This window comes from Sciurus vulgaris (genome assembly GCF_902686455.1).
Source record: "Sciurus vulgaris genome assembly, chromosome: 6".
Classification (NCBI taxonomy): domain Eukaryota; kingdom Metazoa; phylum Chordata; class Mammalia; order Rodentia; family Sciuridae; genus Sciurus; species Sciurus vulgaris.
Window position 1 is genome coordinate 145,626,770 of NC_136466.1, and position 21,938 is coordinate 145,648,707.

Sequence of the window (21,938 nt, forward strand, 5' to 3'; positions counted from 1 at the left end):
CTTATATTTTGTGCTTGCAGAGTGGAATCTCTCTCTGTCTCCTGATCATCATGTGAGCTGCTTCTTTCCACCACACTCTTCTGCCATGATGTTCTGCCTCACCTGGAGCCCCCAGGAATGGAGCCTACTGTCTATGAACTTAGACCTCTGAACTATGGGCCTGAGAATACACTATTCCTCCTCTACAATAATTCTGGTCAGTCTTTCAGTTGCAGAGTGAAAAAGCTGACGAAAACAACTACCAAATCCATTCATGTGCCAGATACCAGGAAAGTTAAGAAAAAAGAAGGTCTGTGAAGAACTGTGAGTAAACTACCCTAGAAACCATCTCCGTTTCTTGACCTCATCCTTGCTTGGATGAAACATTCGTGCCATCCTGGTTCTGGCTTTGGCCTTGGACTTGATGTCGCCTGTGTGGACTCTGTCATGGCTTGCTGCTGTCAGTTCTGCTTTGATTCCATAAACATTTCACCCCTTTCAGTAATTTTCTAGCTGGCATCAAGGCTAGATGGCCCAGCCAGGTAACTGAGTCGTCTGAGAAGACAGAATTGGCAGGTAGAGAAACAAAAAATCTATGCAAAGGCACCAAGAAGTGAGGAGCTGTTGGTGTTTCTAGTCTGCCATTCCTTCTGTCTGGAATCTAGAATGTGAGTAGGTCAGATGAAATGGAAAACATAAAGCACAACCTTTGCCTTCTACAAATTTAATTTTTTGTGGTGATAGGGACCCACTGAGGGAGAAATGGATCAGGTTTCTATGTGAGAAAGGTGACATAAGTGGTAATGAGGGCAGAAGAGGGGTGTTGATAAAGAGCCATAGAAGAGACACAAGAGAAAGGGGTTTCAAAGTGATTTAAGTGAACTCTCAGACTGGACTTCTTTTCCCTCCCATTCATTAATTTCCCTTTTTTATACTAAGTTATGGTTTGGATGTGAAAGGTCCTGTGTTAAGACAGGAATGTTCAGAGGAGAGCATTCCATCCTAGCTTGGATGAACTAACTGGGTGGTAACCTAGGCTGGTGGGGTGTGGCTGGAGGAGGTGGGTGTCTGGGGTGTGCCCTGGAAGAGTTCATCTTCTCTGCGGCCCCTTCTCCACGTGCCTCTCTGCTTCCTGTCTGCCAGAGTGGAGCAGCGCTCCTTGACCAGCCCTTGCACCATGATGTCCTGCCTTATCCTAGGCCCAGAACCATGGAGCCAGCTGACCACGGACCGAGTCTCTGAAACCTTGCGCCAAAATCAGCATTTCCTACTCTATGTTGTTCTTGCACGGCATTCTGGTAACAGTGATGAAAACCTGACTAAAATAATAGGGAAGAGTGGAGGATGATTCTCAGGTTTCTTACTTGAGATAAGGGTTAGCTGTGCTTTGGTTTTATACCTCTATCCTTCCATCTGCCACATTCACCATATTATTTACTGTTATTTTTCTGTATTCCCCAAAGGACTTTTTGAAACTTGGTTTTGAAAACTCTTCGTCCCTCCCTCCCTCCCTTCTTTCCTTCCTTCCTCCCTCCCTCCCTTCTTTCTTTCCTTCCTTCCTTCTTCCTATTACATTTTTGCATAGTGCATTCTTAAAAGAGTGCAGCACACACAGATTGTTCTTAATTAACCAAGGTTCCCCAAGTAGATAGAGAACAGCTCTGAGCCCCACAGTGAATATACAAAGGTTGCAGGATCGCAGCTCGAGACCTGGTTCCTGGATAGATGGGATTACCTAGAGAGAAGTGTGTCTAGAAAGGGACTTTAACAATTCAGCTCACAATGATTGATGCACTCCACATGCACAATGCCACACACCCCCTCATTTAACTAACAACTTTATATTTAGTTGCTGTTATTGACGCCATATTATAGGTGGGAAAACAAAGAGGTACACAGAAGCAATTTTAAGAAGCAACAGATTTTCCTGAGGTGGGCATACTAAAAAGGATCTGTGAATGGGACAGAAATGGAATAAGCAGATTTGGGAAGAGATTCTGTGGAAGAAAAAGAGGAGCAGGGACAGATTTCTGCAGAACAACATCTGCAGGAGTGGGCACGGAAAGAGGAATGGCAGGAGGCTTGTAAGAAGTGGTCAGAAAATCTAGAAGAACTGGGAGAAAATGGAAAAGTGAGTTTTAAAAAGAAAGGGTTCATTTGGTAGGCAATGCCTCAGACTGTGAGAGGTCAAGTTATTTAAGGATGAAAGGAGCTTTGGATTTGCCTGTGAGAAGCTTGTGTGGTGCACTGTTCCCAGGGTGACAGGAGTAGAAATCCGGGGGCAAAGATGAGGCTGAGTTGAAGGGCCGGCGAGGGGTGGAGGCGGTGAGGAGCTGCCTTAAGGGAGGCAGCACTTTGAGGAAATCAGTGGAGGGAAGGAGTTGCAGAGGTCAGTGACCAAAGGAAAAAGAGATTAGAGAAGTTTCCTTTTTTTTTTTCTGAAGATACAAAAGTGATTTATCATTTTGTTTATATATAAAGGCTGAGGGGAAGGAGCCACAGCAGATGTTGCAGATACAGTAGAGAGGGCATAATTGAGAGAATAATGTTTTAAAGGATGTTGGCGGAGATGAGTCATGTGGACCAGGAAGGGCAAAAGCAAGCACAGCTCCTCCACTGACCCTTGCGGAGGGTTTAAGGACAGGTTTAAAACACCAGGGGGCATGAGGGAGAGAAAAATGGCCAGGCAGCGCTCAGAGATCGGGAAGCAGGCAGAGAGCAAAGCTTCTCCTGCTATTCCTAACATGGAACTGGGGCAGGCTATAAAGTTTTATATATTTTTTTCATAAAGAAAAATAAATAAGTGTAGTACATCTGCATAATATGACTCTGTACTGAAATAAGCCTCACTATGGTGCCTTCTTCAAAATTAACAGAGAGTGGCATAAAGTGTTACAGAAAGTCGTTTCACTTAATTTACTGTATTTCATTTGTTTAACATGGCATTTGCAATTGATGTTCCTTTTTGTATTATGATAACCATCTACACATTACCATACTTTCTTCCTTAGAAATTTACCCTGCTCGAAAGGATTTGCTGATTCTATTGGAATTTTCTTCAGTTTTAAAACTGTACATTTGTGAGCATGAAACATACACATCTAGATAATTCTTGGCTACATTTATCCATCATATATCGATGATCAAGTGAAGTCAGTTTTTAAAAACAACTAACACAACCAAATACAATAAATGAAGACAATGGAGTAGATATAAAATAGCTAGTGGGTTAAATTTAATATAAAGTGAAAGATTTTAGATTCTTACATGGTATAAAGGGTTAATTGCAATCTCCCACCATCCCTGGAGAGAAAGTCTGTTTTTCTTTTTTTAAATAATAAAAACTTTGAATAGAATGTCTCAATGACATTTAGGAAGAAATAGAAATTCACTTCCCAAACACATATGATTAACCTTGGTATCTGTGGGGAATTGGTTCCAGGCTCCCCTGGAATACTCAAACCCAAGGATGCTAGAGTCTCCCCTACAAATGGCACAATATGTACATATAAACTAGACGTGTTCTCCTACATACTTTAAATAACATTCAGCTTGCTTATAATATTTGATACAATATACAGGCTACATAAATAGTTGTTATGTTGTATTATTTAGTAAATTAGGACAAGAAAATGTTTGTACCTGTTCAATACAAATGACTTTTTTCCCTGAATATTTTCAATCTGTCATTGGTTGAATCCTTAAATGCAAAACCCATAGATATGAAGGGACAACTGTAATTGCAATGCAGAGGATGAGAAAAAAAATCCAACATTTGTTCCCTAAAATATGTCAGCTGCTCTTGTATCTTATTGAATGCTAAAAGGGAGGCATTTTTACTTACAACAGTGTGGGTCGCCTACATACATATCAATTAAAATGTAGTGATGCATTACGACTCAATCATCTTCTGGCTACAAAACAAATCAAGCTATTTTAAAATAAGATTTTAAAAGAACTCTTCCTGTTATCTGGATTCTGTCACATGTATTTTGGTAATATTTTTGGTAATAGAGTATTTCTCTTTGGCAATAATTTATTTTTGGAAAGAAGGGGTATTTTAATACCACTATGATCTTACTGGCTTTCAAGCTAAAGGTAACGCCAGGGGTTTAATTGGGTGAAAAGAGCAGTCTTGTGTTCTGTTGGACATCCTTCCACTGAGTCCTCCTCCTAAGGACCTCTAGATCTTGAGGCCCAAATCAGTGTTTAAGAGGAGGACAACTGAATGTCTGCTGGCTGCATGTTATCTCCTAGGCACCACTGTTTGATCAATGCGGCTGACTTATTCTGGATACACAGGTCTCTGTTATTTAAATGTAAATATTGGGGTGGGGGAAGTCACTTATTGGTTCACTGTTTCCTTTTAGAAACAAGTTATCAGAAATAATTCTCACTGACAAGACAAGGATCCAAGGCCCGGAGAGTAGCGTGGGGCGAGAAAGGGTTTCTGACAAAGTGGGCAGAATTCCCAGAGAGTGGAGTTAGTGGATTATCTGAAGGAATTTTGCTTGCTCCTTTATTTCACATGGGGCCCCAAAAGACCCCTGTCTTGAGAAACACTCCGACACTGTGCTTTCTCATGTGGAAGTGCTATAAACGGACTTTCTAAGAGGCGCATCAAAGGGTTTTCATTTCTGTAAGAGTCTGTTTTCAGCTAAGTTCACTTGAACAGAATTTCTTGGCCTGCTCACATAAGTAACATGTCTGGGGTGCCTAAAAATATGACACTTTATTTCTCTCCACTCAGATTTATGGAAAGTTCATGAAAGCCAAGTTCTTGCCTTGCATTCTAGAACAGCACGATTTTGTCTTATGAATGTAATTATCAAATATACCAAACATAGTGTGGTTTTTTAGAAAGTATTTAATTTTGTTGCCTCCCTAAATCTCTTAGCTAAAAATTAGGTTGGTTATCGTGACATTTCTACCACAATATTTCTTGAATATAATAGTCTTGAAATAAGCAAAGCCTTTTTTTTTTTTTATAGCATTTTATGAACTGGTCATCTAAGTCTTTGGAAGTATCCAAAGGTCTTTTTAAAAATTACTTTGTAGAAAATAGAGATATTAAAAAAAAACACTCGTAATTGTTTGTATTTCATAAATATAGAGCTTATTTGTATATAAATCACTATTGTTTCTTATATTAGGCAATTAGGTACTGTGTTTCAGAGGCTTATAATTTTTATCTATTAGTCACTTTTCTTCTAGTTACTACCAAAGTACATATCAAATACCAAAATTTAACTTTAAATTGCTCTATCCCATACAAGAGTTTACTTAATTACCCAACAGTCCTGTGAAGGAGACTTAGCTTCACTCCTGTCTGTAGATGTTTCTGCAGGTCAGACTTAATGAGCAATTGGCTCAGACTCACAGTCAGGATGTGGCAGCCTGAAGATCTTTTCCTAGTCTCTGACTCCAAACATAGTGCTCCTTTCACCAAAAGGAACTCCATGTTCTCCATGGTTTGTAGTTTACTGCAGTGGGCATGTGCCTTGGAGAACAAAAACCCAAAACAGTATGATTCCTCACAGCAGCAACAAGTAACTTTTTTTTTTTTTCTTTGTAGTGGGGATTGAATCCAGGGGTGCTATGCCACTGAGCTGTCTCCAGCTCTTTTTATTTTTTATTTTGAGAGAGGGTCTTGATAAATTGCTGGGGTTGACCTCAGAATTTGCAATCCTCCTGTTTCAGCCTCCCAAGTCACTGAGATTATAAACATGCATCACGACACCTGACAGGAAGTGGTTTTAAATCCCCAAGGAATAGAAAATTCCAAGTCCCCTTAACACGCATGAAGTTCCATGACTTTCCAAGTTGCAACTCTTTCTGTGGATATTGTTGTCCAGAAAACAAGCCAGTGTGACGAAAGTAAGCCACACTCTCTCAGACAGAAGCACACCGTGAGGCCTTCTAAAATCTTTTTATCAAATGCATTCTGCTACACAAATATGCAAAATCTCATCTCATCCTGAGATACTTGACTCTGAGACACATGTTGGAAATGTATGCAGACATGACTTACAAAGTTATTCTCTAGTTAGAAAAACATTTTCTTGTGGGTATTGGACTGTCATATAAAGTGTCAAGAATATAGCAGTTTGGGGAAAGGAATTAATCTTCATTCTTCCTTTTTTCTTTTTCTTTTGGTAATTACTAAAGTTGCAGGAAATTAGATTACATGGTGTCTGAAAACATAAGGAAAATAAATATTTATTACTTCTTTCACTAATTTCTTTAGTGAACTATGACAAGTAGAAAAATTCTCATGGAAACTGAAGACAGTTTAGGAGTGTAGGATTTAATTGAAGAAGATGGGTTACTCTGTTGGAGAATTAAGGCATCCATTTTTCCAAGACTACCTGGGGTAGTGTTTAAGAGCACAGATTGGATTCAGGTGTGAACACTGATCAGGCTCTTCATTGGCTGTGTGTCTTTGAACAAGATGCTTAGCTACTCTGTGCTTCGTTTCCTTGCTTTTTATGTAGGATTTTCATAGTGTTTACCTTATTGTCGCTACCTGTATTATTTGGAGTATTGAGGAAGTTCAATTTATAAAATATTAAAAACATTGTCCAGTGTATGGAAAATGTTTGGCAAAATAAAAACAAATTCATTATATTGCTCTCAAGTAGGGACTATTTCTACTTGCTGAAATCAGAAAGAGGATTTTTGAGTAAGAAGGAACTACATTGGACATTACAGAAAAGTGGGATATTATGCGGTTGACTCTCTGTCTTTTCATGACACAATTTCTTCTTCCACTACCTGTCACTGAAGAGCTCCTGGTGTCTCAATGCCATTGTTGGGAAGTTTCAGCCTGAAGGAGAAATAAAGTAAGACCCTGGGACTATTGGTAAGGAATTAACTAGTGAAAAAATCAGGTATCCCAACAAAGCCTGCTTCTATTGGCGCAGTAGTAGAAAAGCCTAGCTGAATTCTAAGTGTAACTGTTAATTAAGGAAGGAGAGTGGTATATTTTGCCGTAGCCCATACGTGGCCTGCTGTCAGTGGGCCATGGTGGAGGTCCATGCATGGATCAGCTGCATGGGACGTTTACTCTAGAGCTCTTTCACTGGACAGAGGGACAAATCTGTAGGGGAGTCTTCACTCTATTTTGACCCACTTCTTAGGGAGTCTACCTTTGGGAAATAAGCCAAGAGGAACGTAGGACATAAGTAAAAGACTTCAAACTCTGACATTATTTGGGTCTATCACTTCTCTTTTCTGGTCTCTCGCCTTCATTTTCTGCAGATGATATGCAGCAACTTCCACAAAGAGGAAATTTCGAGACAAACCAAGGAGGTGCTACCATTAAACTAAGTTGTGTGTTCTTTTTCTGTCTTTAAATAATAACATTCTGACTTTTTGCTGTATTAATCCTTATTTGAAGAAAACAAAGTCTCAAATAAGTTTTATTATTCTTATGTGATACAGGTTTTTTGATGTAATATTTGTTATAACAATTTATATGTATAAAAGATGATTTGTGTCTATAGGGTAATTATTTAAATCAATCTATCATAAATATCCAATTGTGTTTCAATTTACAGTTGAATCAAGATCACACAGGTCTTATATTATAAAATTAACAAGATATTTTCCCTTGACGTTCTATTCAAAATATCCTTTAATTTTTAAAATGATTAGGAGTTGGTTTGCTTAATTGTATCATTGCTTTTTTATTTTTGTTTGTGTTCTATCAGTATGCTAATAGCTGTGTTTGCATAAATCACACGAAGAAAAATAAAAATTCCCTATGTTTCCATTTATATAAGAATGCATGTGCTGCATATTAATACTTCAGAGGTAGTAATTTCTGAATTGAAAGGGCAGTTACTTGGCTTGTGCAGGTTTGAGTGGGGAGAAAGTGAATTTTTTGGGAAACCAGCAATCCAATATGAACCTCCAGTGGCTAATGCATACATCCAGCTGAATGTTCTGGAAAGCAGCAGCTACAGGGTCCTTTCCACCCCAGTAGAACTTTGGAGGTAAATGGCTAAGGCTGATAAACTGTCAAAGATCTACAGTTTCAGATAAGAGAGAAGTAAAAGTTTCTGTAGGCGACACCCAAGGACCAAAGTGGAAATTTGGTCTTTGACAGAAGATGGAATTTGGTTTAATCATAAAGGAAGTAAAACAGAATGTGTACATGATCACATGGTCTGCAGATTTTCATCAGCTGCTGTCCTTCAGCGAGGTCCTTGAAGAACACTGGTAAACTGAGGGGAAAATGATGTGAAATCAGGCAAAAATAAGTAAAATATATGTATAAAGGCAAAGAGAGAAACCATTACAGAGTGTGTATATGGAACCAAACCCACTGGCAAATGCAGGTATTGCCAACTTGCTGAAATACTTTCTTTTTTCATTTGACCGTTACTCTGCTGTACGCCGCACACAGTCATATGTTCATTATCTCATTATCTCAGTTACATACTGAATCCCAGCCTTTGTTTAGAAGACTATTAAAGGAGAGTATTCAGTGAATTACCACACAGTTCAAAAAATTTTCATGGATGGGCAAAGCTCACTTGAAGAAAGAGACAATTCAATCCATTTAAGTATTTTCGTAATTAAAATTATATTAATTTACACTTTTAAATCAAATATGCCACATTTGATTTTTATATATGCACATAAATTCATATATATGCATATAAATATATTAATGCATATATCTGCATAAATTATATATTTATAAGGGTTATTAATTTTACACAGTCACAATCTAGGCTGTGCAAAAATGTATTGTGCTTATTTCTTTAAAATCATGCTCAACTCATGTGCTTTCATTTCTGCTTGGTTGTAGAAGCCTTATCCAGCCATTTTAAGGTAATGCAATCACATCTAATTTTGAATTTAGTCATTTTAGGTTAACTGTTATCCCAATGCAGAGTTTGCCCCCACTGCTGCCCTTCCACTCCTTCTTGTTTCTTTGGTGTTAAATGCATTTGTGGGGTTTGAGATGCACCTGGACTGCAATGGCCTTTGATCTTTTTTAAAATTTTTAAATTTATTTTTACAGACTGCATTTTGATTCATTGCACACTAATGGGGTACATCATTTGGTTTCTATGGTGGTACACAATGCAGATTCATACCATTTGTGTAATCATACATGCACATAGGGTAATGGTCTTTGACTTTTATTGGACCCTGCAGAGGTGTAACTCTTCCCTTGTGCTTTTGGGTGTGACTTTTCTATCTCAGTTACATATGCTCTGAAGGTTTGTACTGCTACTCTGGTCTACAACTGCCATCTACGTGAAATTTTTCTCCTCTCTCCCCTGACGCAGGGTATCTCTTATAGCTTATGAATCCTTTCCATTTCTCTCAGGAGTCAGCCTCTTCCCAGTTACCCATGGGGGTGGAAAGGACTCTCTATAGTTGCTGCTTTCCAGAACCTTCACTTGAACCTATACATCAGCCACTGGAGATTCATACTGGATTACTGGCTTCCCAATGTGGAGATTCATATTGGATTGCTGTCTCCCTGTCAAACCTATGAAAGCCAAGCAACTGACACCTCTGTTCAGGAATTACTACCTCTGAAGTGTTCTGTCATGATTTTTATTATCTTATTTTTCTTACCATGGACTTAAATAGACCCAGGGATTTATGTGTAACTTCTTAGCATCTAAACCCCAGAGAAATCTACTCTATTTCTCTTTTCATGGTTGGTTTTTTGTGCTGTAAGAGGAAATTGTCATTATTGTTCTATACTTTGTTTTATGGTATGACATTTATATTCTGATTCCTTTGGGCTTTGATTCTTGATAGTTAAAGCCAAACCATTGAAATTCCTATCAATAATTTTTCTTATTCACTAATGCAGCTCTAACAATCAAAAGCCATGGTGTCAAGACTATTATCTCTGCTATCTATATGGTCAAATCTCATTAAGATCTTAAAAACCCCCTAATTTGCTCTTTGTTCTTTCCATACTATTCCTATCCATATAATGACAGAAAGGCTCTGCTATTAAGGGACAAAGAGTGGTAGGGAAAATTAATAATAATAATAATAATAATAATAATAATGATGATAATAAGAATAAATGGTATATGATTTAAGTCACAAACCTTACTCCATAATCAGGTATTATATTTTGCATATAATTGTGTATTGTACTTTGATGAATATCAGTTGTTTTGCTACCTAGAAGATCTTCTCTCCTCTGAGTATGGTTTCTTTCTCCACTCAAACAATTTGGATTTCCAAGTAGGAAAAAGGGAGCATCTGTGTTCATATAAAGCCACACACAGTGGTCATATGATTGGTCTGATCTCATTATTCAGGGTTAGTCAGATGTGTTGCTGAGATTTCTTTAAAGAGAGGAAATATTACACATTTGGAGATGTGAGAGTTAGGAGAAGCTGACCACTCTGTGATGAGACAGAATGATATCAACAAACAAAGGCTAAAATAAGTGAAGGAGAGGGTGGTGAGGGTGTCTTGGAAAATGAGATTAAAAACTGGTTTGATTCTCCACTTTGTAAAATTCTTTGCTTGTCAGTCCAACCTGGATACCATTATGGTTAGGAACACTTGTTACCTCGGTGATCTTTAGCAAGTTACTGAAACTTCATGAGTCCACATTTACTTATTCTGCATAAAGAGTCTAACAGTGCCAACTCTAATGGTTAAACACAGAAAACTGGCTGTTATTTTTCTTTGTCTTGTCATTGAATAGACCTAAGGATAAAAGTAGTCTTAAACTTAAATTGATCTTTTATTTTCCTCCTCGATGACTTCAGATGACTATTCTCTAGATCATCATAGTTTTAGTGAATAGCACTTCCCAGTTAGAGGGACTAGAAAACATGGATGAAATTGATGTATTATTTAATCAGAGCTGTGTAGGCTTAGCCAACTGCAGTTCCAATATTTAAATGTACCTTATCCTTACGGTAGCATTCTGCATAGACAATGATACTTGCATAAAATCCATCACTGATAATTGTGAATTGACAACCTAAATTTTTTTGCAGCATTCGATTTTTCATTTTTAATACTATAGGGGAAAAAAGAGTTAGAAATCACCCAATTCATTTTTATAACATTGATTCAAAAGAAATACAATCCTCTTCTGAGTCCTATTGTATCCCTTTATCCTCTAAGTATAGCTTCAATTTGGTGAAGAGTACAAAAACACTTATATTTTAAACATTTTTGCAGAAATGCCAGTGACTTCAACTTCGTCTGGTTTTCATTATGACATTGCCTTGACAAGTTGAGCAGGTACTGCCTCCCCGCTCCCCCAGAGGAGGTAAGTTTCTTTTGGCTCACAGTTTCAGAGGTCTTAGTCCACGGTTGACCAAATTCACTGTTCTGGACCTTAGGTGAGAGGATGTCATGGCAGAAGGGTGCTGCAGTCTAAAACTGCTCCGTTCACGCAACAGGTAAGTAGAGTGGTACTGTTTTTATGTGACGTTGAATGGAGAAAAACCCAGCCAGTGAGAAGTGATGGCTATCTCTTCACGGTGGTTGTGGTCACTGAAAGTTTCATGTTGCTAGGCTGGACCTCTATAGTTGATGCTTTGTGTGTGACTAAAACTGACAGATGTAGATGGAGGCTAAGGACGGAGACCATTGTTATCCTCTAAGACTATGTTTTTTTTTAAGCTGTGGGAGGCAGAATTTCTTGGCAGGAAGAAACTCAGTCTACTCAATACCCATAATTTTATGGTCAATTGCTCTTTAAGAAGTTTGAATTTGAGGGTTCTGATTATGAAAATAATTGCCTGTTTATTGTAGAAGATCTGGAATAAACAGAAAAAAATTCATAACAATGAAAATGACACCTTTCACTCCACCACCTAAAAGCAATCACTATTAAATTTTTCCCACATCCTAGTTGACCTGAGTGAGATCTTTCTGTAGAATCAGTTTTTTTAACTTCAGTCATTTTCACCTACTGTTAGGCATTTCCTTCTTATTACTGAAAACATAATGTTGGGAGCACAATATTTAAAAGATAGTATGCACAGTGTTTGTTGTACCATGTTGCATTTTATCCTTGCCTTATTATTAACACATTTTAAAGGTTTTTAGAATTATTAATAATGATGCCATAAACATCTTTCCCCCATAAGAAGGACATAATGGAGCCAAAGCAAGCTTTGGGGAAACTCTTGTGCTCTCTGTTCTGCTCTAACGTGTCTTGGGGTCCTTATTTCTGGTAGGTATCATTATGGGCTAAAACAACAAGTATGGTAATTGCTGTGCAGTGCTCTGATGTCCAGATCAGGGTAGGAGACATGATCATCCTTGGTGGCCCCGTGTCTTGATTCTAGAAGTAAATTTCAATGTCTACAATCCAGTGCTTGGGTAGGAGCCCTCCAGTGAGGACTCTAGCTCTCCACTCGTCTACACTGGGTGGCACTGCCCTCCCAAGGTTACCAGGCTGTTTGCTTGATCCACACAGGGCCAGGTACTCAGCAGAAAGCAATGCAGCATGAGAGCCACTCAACTCATAATTATCACATCTTTCCCATGTTTCAGGAGCTCTAAATGGAGAAAACCCAGCAAACTCCTTGGTAATGGGAAATGGTGGTGTTGATGGATAACACTAAGAACAGAGCAGAAACATACTTTAATTAAATCCATGTCATGGCTATCAGTTCCTGTCTGATTCCTTCAGTCTTTTGCTGAGATGTTCTGAATATTGTAAAACTATATACCTCCCCCAGCTCCTGCCATTGTTTTCAGTATTTTTATAGTTTTTCCTGAGCCCAACTGCCACATGGTTGAATTAGGAAAAAAAAAAAAAAAAAAAAAAAAACAAAAAAAAAACAGTAGCTGAGAAAAGTAGGACAAACAAAGAAGTTGAGACTAAAATTTTTTCAGACTTCTGACATAAACCACAAAAACCCGTATTCATTCTCTTTCTCTCCCTCAGTCCTCCTACTTTGTCTCATCACTGAGACCCAGAATGCTCCCAGGATTGCATTCTGAAGAAAGCCTTGGTTTTGCTTGTGAGTTCTCACCCCTCGGCTTGCCTCTGAGCAAAGTGAGGTTGGGTGGGCAGCCTGACCTGCACAGAGAACATGGAGAGAGGGTTATTTAACTCGCACTGCCTCTGCGTTTACTTGGCAGCCTAAGATAGCCGCATTCTAGGTACACTAGGTGCTTAACAGGGAATATAATTCCACTCTGCCACCCTCTTCATGTTTTTCTAAAGCTTGGTAGAGAAAAAAAAACCCAAACACTAATTGCCTGAGAGAAAAGTGGTAGATTCATTCATCTCTGTGAGTCAGCGATGTTCAGTGAATGGAATGTGGGAAGCAGAAGAAGAGGCGGGAGGAGAGTGCATAGTCCCTACGTTCCCTGAGGGCTTGGTTGTCAAGGTGAGGACTTTTGTGGGATCCGTGTTACTAACATCCACTGCTCCCCTCAGATATTGATGTGAATAAAATGTGAGAACAACTGTGTGAGCCACTCAAGTTGGGTGGCAAACTCCAGACTTCTGGGTTCAATCTAGCTTGAGGGCATGCTGTTTTATTCTGCCTAGTATTTATGATTATTCACACACACACACACACACACACACACACACACACACACACACACACACTTCAATAGGGAAAATAAAATATTCACATAATCTGCATTTCCCTGAGTGAAAAATCTGGCAAAACAAACCAGGCACATAACCCTTCTAGCAACAAATTCCCAGAACTAAGAGAAGTTCCTTCTTTGAACACTGACCTTCTGTTTTCTTTTTCTTCACATCTAGATTGCATCATTGACTTAGATAACCTGTCTTGCTCCTACAGGTACTGCAGTTTAAAACCCAGGGGTAACATACTAGCTGTGGATTAAACCCAATGGACAAAGAATTGGGTTGCTGTTCCATATCATTTGACTTTTTAGAATTGATTTTCTGGATTTGTGTTCTGTACTGATGCCAGTCTTGTGACATAAGGAGGTAACACTGCAGAACTCTTTTCCAAAATTCTAGGAATATTTTGATCATGATTTTGGGCATTGTTTAAACTTAGTAGTTAAGAGGAATTCTGGAACCAGACTGCTGGGACTCCAATACCAACTTTGTATCTGAAAACTTAGGCCTGGCATTTGCTGTCACTGATTCATCTTCTTCATTTCTAAAATGTATACTGCAATAGTACCCCTTGCTTAGGATTTTTGTTAAGATCTAATACATTGATTTATGTAAGGAGGGTAGGACAGTGCTCAGCAGAGACAAGTGTTTAGTAAGTAATACTACTAAAATAATTATTTCTGGACTCCAAAATGGAAATGGTTGCACCTGATTTTACATTTTTCTATTTTTGTGGAGAATCTAAAACTTGTAACTAATCATATTTCTGTCTTTTTATTGGCTATTAGAAAATTTTATGTCAAATACAATATGTCTATATGGTAAATATGGTAACATACATACTTTTTATTTTGCAAGTCTTTTTTTCCCTTTAAATAACTATTCATTATTTTTTATTTTTCTTATTTTGTTGTATCATGTGCACCATTGCAAGTCACTTTAATTCCCCTTTGCAACAGGATAGGCCCTAAAAATAAACCTAAAACAAACATAGGTGAACTCTTCTAAATGGATAGGTATGACCAGTAAAACTAATGATTTTCCAACATGAATTTCATGTGAAGTTTGCTTTTCTGCTGACATTCTGAGCTTCCTTTTATTTTCAGCCCTATCTTTTAGCTTTAGGGATAAACTCATCCAGTTGTCTTCAATAGAAACATTCCAGCAAGTTCCTGAGGTCACGTTATTTACCAGATTGAATAGATTGCACTGCTGCAAATTGATTTTTAGATTGTCTTTAAACCTAACATCTGAGTGCTCTATGTTCATTTGGCCTTTTTTTTGTGGGGGGAGGGGTCACTAAAGAATTGTTTTTTCTTAAAATTTACTACGTACAATATTAATAGCAATTACCTATCTACATCTTATATAAAATAGGATATCTCACTGATATAAATCAACTCTATTTGGATACAGTCAGCCCCTTAAAGTTTGCTTCTTAAGACATTTCACGGTGTTCTTGGGGAATCTTACTATAATCATTTCATACAATGAATATGAGAAATTTTTAGGGTCATACACCCTAAGACCAGTAGAATGGTAGGCCTTTATTTTTTCCTTCTTAATTGGATGGTAAATGAATGAGACAATTGTTGAATCTTGTTAGCCATTTTTAATCCAAGAAACACAAACCACTCTGCTATGGTGAATTGGTTACCAAAGAGAAGTATGGGCAGGAGAACCAAAAAGGAAGAGTGGTGTTACCCAAAACCTTATGCATCTGTCCTCAACCCCAAGGTAGATAGAATTCTTGTTTTGAGTAGGACCCAAGGAGCTTAACACTATTACTTATGCCTCTGATGTCTTCCTTCTTTCTTTCTAATTTCAAGCAAGTATCTCCCATTGGTGAAACTAACAGGACTACATCTGGCAAGGGATCCTGGGAAGTGTAGTTTTCAGGCTTCTGCCATTGGCCACGCAGGGGAGAATAGGAAGCATACTTTACTGTGTGAATTTCTGGTCTCAACTTTTTTTTTTTTTTTCACTGAGTTACTTTTTCTCTTTATTTCTTTCATATGATGTAAGCATCCTAATTTTAAAATATTTCTATGAAGATATTTCTAATCCAGAACTATGTGAGTTTTGTCAGAAACATAGGAGCCACACATAGGAATCTAACTAGAAATATCTTAGTCTATTTTATTGCCATTTATATGGTTTTTGCCAATCCTTAAGTTGTAAAATTTTCAATGAGGGGAAATACTTAATGAATCTCACCATTATTTTCGTTACTCAATTCCATGTTTCCTTGTAGGGCTAGAAAAAAATTTAGTTCTCATGTCTGAACATTTTCTCAGCTTTATTTATTTGGATTTGATTTTTGTTTTGGTTTTCTGATTTTTATAAACATGCTTATGATTTTAATTGTCCTCTGTCAAAATATGGGCTTAAATGTTTGGCTTCTACACCAAAAAACTATGGTTGATCAACTTTCATCTTGACTGCCAAAACATTCAGAAGAATTTGGATTATTAAAATGCATCAAGCAAATGAATCCAGAAAGACTAAGGCAGTCACAGAGCAGAAACAAAACCGCACTAAACTGCGCAAGTGTAACTGGACTGGTGAGTCAACAGAATCTGAGGAGGAGGTCTTAAATTTCTCTGCAGCCCGTTGTCCCCAGAAGGGTTTCTTGTCATTCTGGCAATGGTTGACAGGACTCAGTTGAGCCCTGACATGTACTGTCTCTCCTGTAAGTGTTTTTGACATAAGTGGTATAGTCCTGGAGGCTTTTGACAAGTTTGTCAACTTAATGAATGGGCAACTAAGCCTTAAAACCACAGTAAAGGTTGTAAGTTGTTCAAGGGAGGGCGCACAGCCCTGGTAACCAAATAATGGGTTCAGAGTTGTTCTGCTTGCCTGCTTGCTGATGACACTTCAGCAGAAAAAATTCTTTGAAATAAATACCAGACTGTAGCAGCATACTGTAGCATTTGCTTTATAAATAGAATACATTTTAAAAAAGTTATTTATACTATTTTTTCTCATTTGTTTATCACTTTCTTTTGTGTATGCTCTAGCTGAAATGCTCAGTTACCTTAAGCCTCTGAGACTTTCTGGTACTCTCTGAAAGGCTTAGGTTACTGTGGTGACTAGGTTTCCCAGTAAGTGCAACAGTGGCTACTAAGCAATTTTGCTGAAGCAAGGATTAACCAGGGTAATTACAGATGCTTGGGATTTTGTGTTTTAGGGGCAATGTTCTATATGGAAATAGCCAGGTTTCTGATACTCAAGCCTATTAATCTATTTGAACAGAAACATAGTTAACAATACTATTTAGTCAAGTTTGAGAATTCAAAACAAAAATAAGAATTGCACATATTCACAAAGTATTAAACAAAATAAAGTTATAGTCTACCTTTTCTATTATACCTTAAAGATTTTCTATTTGGCTTTGCAAGCTAGGTCAACTTGGAGTATCTAAATTGGATCAGATTTTGATGTTTAAGTCCATTTTTGCTGGGGCTCAGAAAAAATCTGCTTTTCTAACTTTGTACATGGAAGAATATTTCCAAACTCTGGTAGGACTGGGTTGCTTATATTGAAGCATGTGAAGAAACTGATATTTCTGCTGACCTGAAATGTGAGTCAGAAAGCAGTAATGATCTAATAATCACAAAGTCCCCCTGTGCTATAATGAACTTATTAGTTTATACTGTGTTCTGAAGGAACTTTAATCTTGCAAAGAATCTTAATTGGAAGTAGTCATACCCCTTGTTCCTATTTTCATTCATTGTTAAAAGATGGAAGTTGCAGCAAAGATGATAATGTCCAGTGATAATGTCCAGTGATTTTCATTCCTTGTCTGATCCTGGGTTCTGGGTGAGCAAGATAGTGAGGTAATGGGGGAGGGGAAGATAGGTGTGCAGTAGAACACACACAGTTCTGTGCTCCCCACACCTTCTCAGACAAGGAATTTCTACTTGGTTCTATAGATTGGGGTGTCTTGGGATGTGTAATTCTGCTGCTATCCAGTTGCCTACATTTCAGATGAGAAAATTTGACTCCAGAGAAACTAGGTGGTTTACTCAAGACCACAAATCTATTTCATGGTCAGCCAAATTCAGAATCCAGATCTAGATCCTAAGGTAGTAATAGCCTCATTTTAAAAAATCAATTAGTGGTTTCTGATAGGATTTCTAATAGCATTGGAGCCAAAACAAAACTTAATAAAACTCTCATCCTTTTGAAGAGCATAACATTGAATGAAAAAAGTAAATGAAGAATCATGCAAAGTTAAGAGATTTTTTTTTTAAAAACAAAGGTCACTCTTGTTTTCTCAAATGACTCAATACAGGTTTCATGGAACTCTTATTCTTAAGATTTTTCCATTAAAATACTAATAAAACATTCTAGAAATGTTCAAAGAGTTTATTATATATGAAATTCTTACTCTATATTCATAAAAACAGGCTAATCTAATGCAGTATTTAATTGCCTGCACAATGTCTAAGTGTGGCAGACATCATGAGAGGCTTCTTACATAGGTTTTTCCTTTTCATTTAAATAATTTGAACCACACGCCCCTTGCACGTCAGCCTCCAAATCCACCTTGTCTGTTGGAAGTTAACAATTGCTGAAAACTAATAGGTGAAAAGATTTAATTTTTCTTCCAGTAAATGATCTCTAGAACTTCAGTTTCAGGACCTTGGTGGCCCAAGACGTTTTTCAGTCCTGAGCATGTTTATTTCTCCCCCTCTGGTTTGTAGGCACAGGACTGTGAGATGTTGCTGTGGTTCTGCCTCAGGTATGCAGAAAGTAGCATCTCTAACAGGTAAGGAGGTGAAGGGAATTGCCAGGAATTTGTGTGTGTGTGCGAGTGTGTGTATGTGTGTGCTTGTGAAATACATGTAGTGCTTATCTGCCAAGAACGTCCTTGTACTCATGCTGTATTTTATTTGAATTGACAAAGTACAAGGTGTTTTGGTTCAAAGTGCAGTAGAGGTGAACCACCCATATCCATAGACCTTAGCTCTCAGACCTCATTCACCACAGGTAAATTCAATCCCTAACTGAGGACCGTGGACACTTCTCCCTGCCATAGACACTATGCCATAGACACTATGTTTTTGGCTGCCACACTTTTATTGCTGTAAAGCCCCCCAAAAGATCTGTCCACAGTCATTCCACCCCCACTCCAATCTGCTCTCCACTCTCCAGTTAGAGTGACCAGCACAAAATGCGCTTCTCATTACTACTCTGCTTAGAAAAGTTCAGTGATTTCCCACTCCCTCAGAAAAAAATAGAAAAACCGAAATTGCCATCTGTGAGGCTTGGTGTGGGCTGGCTTGCCCTCTCATCAGCTCCATCTTCAGGACACTTTTTTTCTAATCTCCCATTCCGGTGACACTTTTAGTCCCTCCGACGGTCTCACTTTCTTCTCACCTGGGTCATTAATACACTATTCAGCTCTCTCTGCCTGAAATTTCCTTTGCACCTCCCTCCTCCCTTTGCCCTAATACAGAATTTTTCAGATTTAGACTGTACTGTGAGTTTCTCAAAAAAATCTTCTCTGAAAGATTTCATTCTCTTTGTGCATCTCCCTTGTATCATCTGCCTATCTATCTATCTATCTATCTATCTATCTATCATCCATCCATCCATCCATCATTGACCTATGTGTTTGTTCCTCCTATTTGTGTTCATGATGCTTAACACAATTGTAGGTAAAGATGAAGCACTCAAATGTACATGTTAATTATATGAATAAGCAAGGGTATAGATAATATTTATTACTGTTATGGTTTGAATGTGAGATGTCTCCCAAAAGCTCATGTGTGAGACAATGCAAGATGGTTCAGAGGAGAAATTATGGGATTGTAAGAGTCTGAACCCAATCAGTGACTTAGGTCCCTTAAAGGGATTAACTGAGTGGTAACTGAAGTGGTGGGGAGTGGCTGGAGGAGGTGGGAATTCGGGCGTGACTTTGGGTGTATATTTGTATCTGGTGAGTGGACTCTCTTCTCTCTCTGCTTTGTGATCATGGTGTGAATTGCTTACTTCTGCCACATTACCCTGCCATCATGTTCAGCCTCACCTGGCACCTTGGGGAGAGGAGCCGGCTTTCCGTGGACTAAGACCTCTGAAACCGTGAGCCCTCAAATAAACTTTTCCTCCCTTACAATGTTTCTGGTCAGATCCTTTAGTCACAGAAGTGAAAAAGCTGACTAAAACAATTACATTACATTTGAGTTTAGTATCATTCAAACACTTCAGTTGCAGAGTTTAAGTAGTTGTGTGGTTCCAGGTAGTATTGCAAAATAGGTCATTCTGAGATCTTTTCATTAGAAAAAATCAAAGATAAGAAATTTTTTGCCTTCATGAATGATTCCCTGAAAAAAATCCTCATGTGTCTTTTTCATTTGTTCTAATTAGTTATACATGACAGTAGAATGCATTTTGACACATTGTTATATGCTGTACACATGAGATTTTTAAGACAAAGAACTTCTAAGTGCAATAATGAGTTTTCTATTAACGTTGGAAACTATAAATAAATGCATGGTTTTTGAATTCAGAAGTTGGAGAACCTTTTTTGGACTATTGAATTGGTAAAAAAAATCAGACTTTCTGAATATGGATTTGCATTTGGATAAATGCAAATGTCATCTGCAATAAAGTCTGGTGAAGAGTATGGCATTCAAAATAAACATTAAAAGATTAAAATGATAGTTACAAATTTCAAGTTACATTTTCCTTGATGTTTCATCTTTAAATTGTTTGATTTTTCTGAAATTGTAATAATTATTATCTGTGCTCTTGCAGTCCAACAAAATCAAAGAATATTATTAAGGAAGCACTCTGTGTCACTCATTAATTCAGTGAAGAGTTGTTGGATGCCTCCTACTTGCTAGTTATAAAGTTGTGTTCTTTCTGGTCAGGAATTTAGAAAATGACAAAATGACAAGGCTTGATTACAAGGAACAAATAATGTGAACAAAAAATATTAAAAAGAACCTAAATAAGTACAAATACTTTGTTAGAAGTAGACAGAAGGGGCAAAAAGGACATATATTAAAGGCTCCTGACTTCATATTTGTTCAGAAAAGAAGAAAACTGAGCAGGGACTTCCAAGAAGAGACATTTGAGCTGAATTGTGAAAGGCAAGAAGAAGCTTTTCACTGAGGATTTATTGCTTCTGATGGCAATTGTCTGAGGGTAGTGAGTAGCATTGCTATTTTCCTCCCAACTCATCAGTTTCTTCCTTTTGAGAGTGGACAATACTATTTTATATTTCTAGATAGCTAACGAATTGTTAAACTCAGAGTTACCTGTGGTCTAGGTACACGTGATGATTTCTCTCACCTGTGCTAGGTAAATGGAAGCTCTGCAGGGTGGATGCAGAGGTTGGAAAAGGCACTCGGGCCAACTTCCACCCAGAGCTGTGATTCCTTCAGTTTTCTTAGATCAATTTGTCTCTAAAAACCCGAATATTTGCAAAGACTCTACATGGTTTTCTCTTTCTGAGTTTATGAGTAACATGCCTTTTAGGAAATTTCTGATTGAACTATAATTTTTATATATCTTTCTTTTTTGTAGTTTTTACTGAAAAGCACATTACAAGTGTTTCTGTTATAGTTCTTATAACTTGTGGCTGGAGATAACGAAACTGTCTCTGGTCCTAAAATAGACTCACAGGAGTCAGAGTCTTTGAAACAATGTTTAATTGATTCTGTCTTCAGGAAGGATGCATGGTGAGCTTTTAGAAAATTCTTAGTATTCTGGCTTACTTCCTTTTCTTTTTCCTCTCTTTAAATCTGTTATTTCTTTTACTCTCAAAATAGTCAGCAGATATTTTCAAAAGTGCATATGAATGATTTTAATTTAGAAGAGTAAGAATTTCTGAGTACTGTGACCTAAAGACACACCAGATACCTTGGTTCCTGGACCAGCCTCTGCACAAATGAATGGGTATCTTGATGGTAGACAGTCCTGTCTCCAAGGTCATTGCTAGAGAGGGTAGTACTCACCATATTGATATTTTTGCATTACTTCCTTGCATTTGCTCCTTAAGAGTGATTCTTCATCTGACATTTATTGTGAAGATGTAAAATTTATTATTTTGGTTTGTTATTGACTAGCAGCATCTCCAGTTGATTTCCCTCTTCTATGTGTCTCTTTCAGATACTTTTTTTTTTCTATTAAGTTCTTCACCTACATATGTGAGTTATCTGTTCACTTAATCTCTCTTCAGAGTTTATACTACCAAGACCCATTATTATTTTTAGAAGTGCTCCTCTGTATTTTCTGTACTTTTTCAACTGGGTGATATCTAGACTATTTTAATATCCCTAGCACAGCTTTCTAATGCTTGGTAAAGCAGCAGCAGAAGCTCTCATTATGAAGCATTTCTGTTTAATCATGTTGGGTTAGTGCTCACCTTTTC

The 21,938-nt window shown here is 37.7% G+C and overlaps 1 long non-coding RNA gene across 4 annotated transcripts in view; it reads left to right on the forward strand.

The window, feature by feature from the left end:
* LOC306664554 overlaps positions 1–21,938 on the forward strand; it is a 320,843-nt gene that overhangs the window by 60,148 nt on the left and 238,757 nt on the right. Inside the window, exon 3 of one of the 4 annotated variants that reach the window (XR_013764740.1) lies at positions 18,262–18,326. The exons of 2 other annotated variants lie outside the window; for them this stretch is intronic. This is a non-coding gene — a long non-coding RNA (uncharacterized lncRNA). Of the gene's footprint in view, positions 1–18,261; positions 18,862–21,938 lie in introns of those variants that run through there. One more of the 4 variants, XR_013764741.1, reaches the window with a different exon arrangement.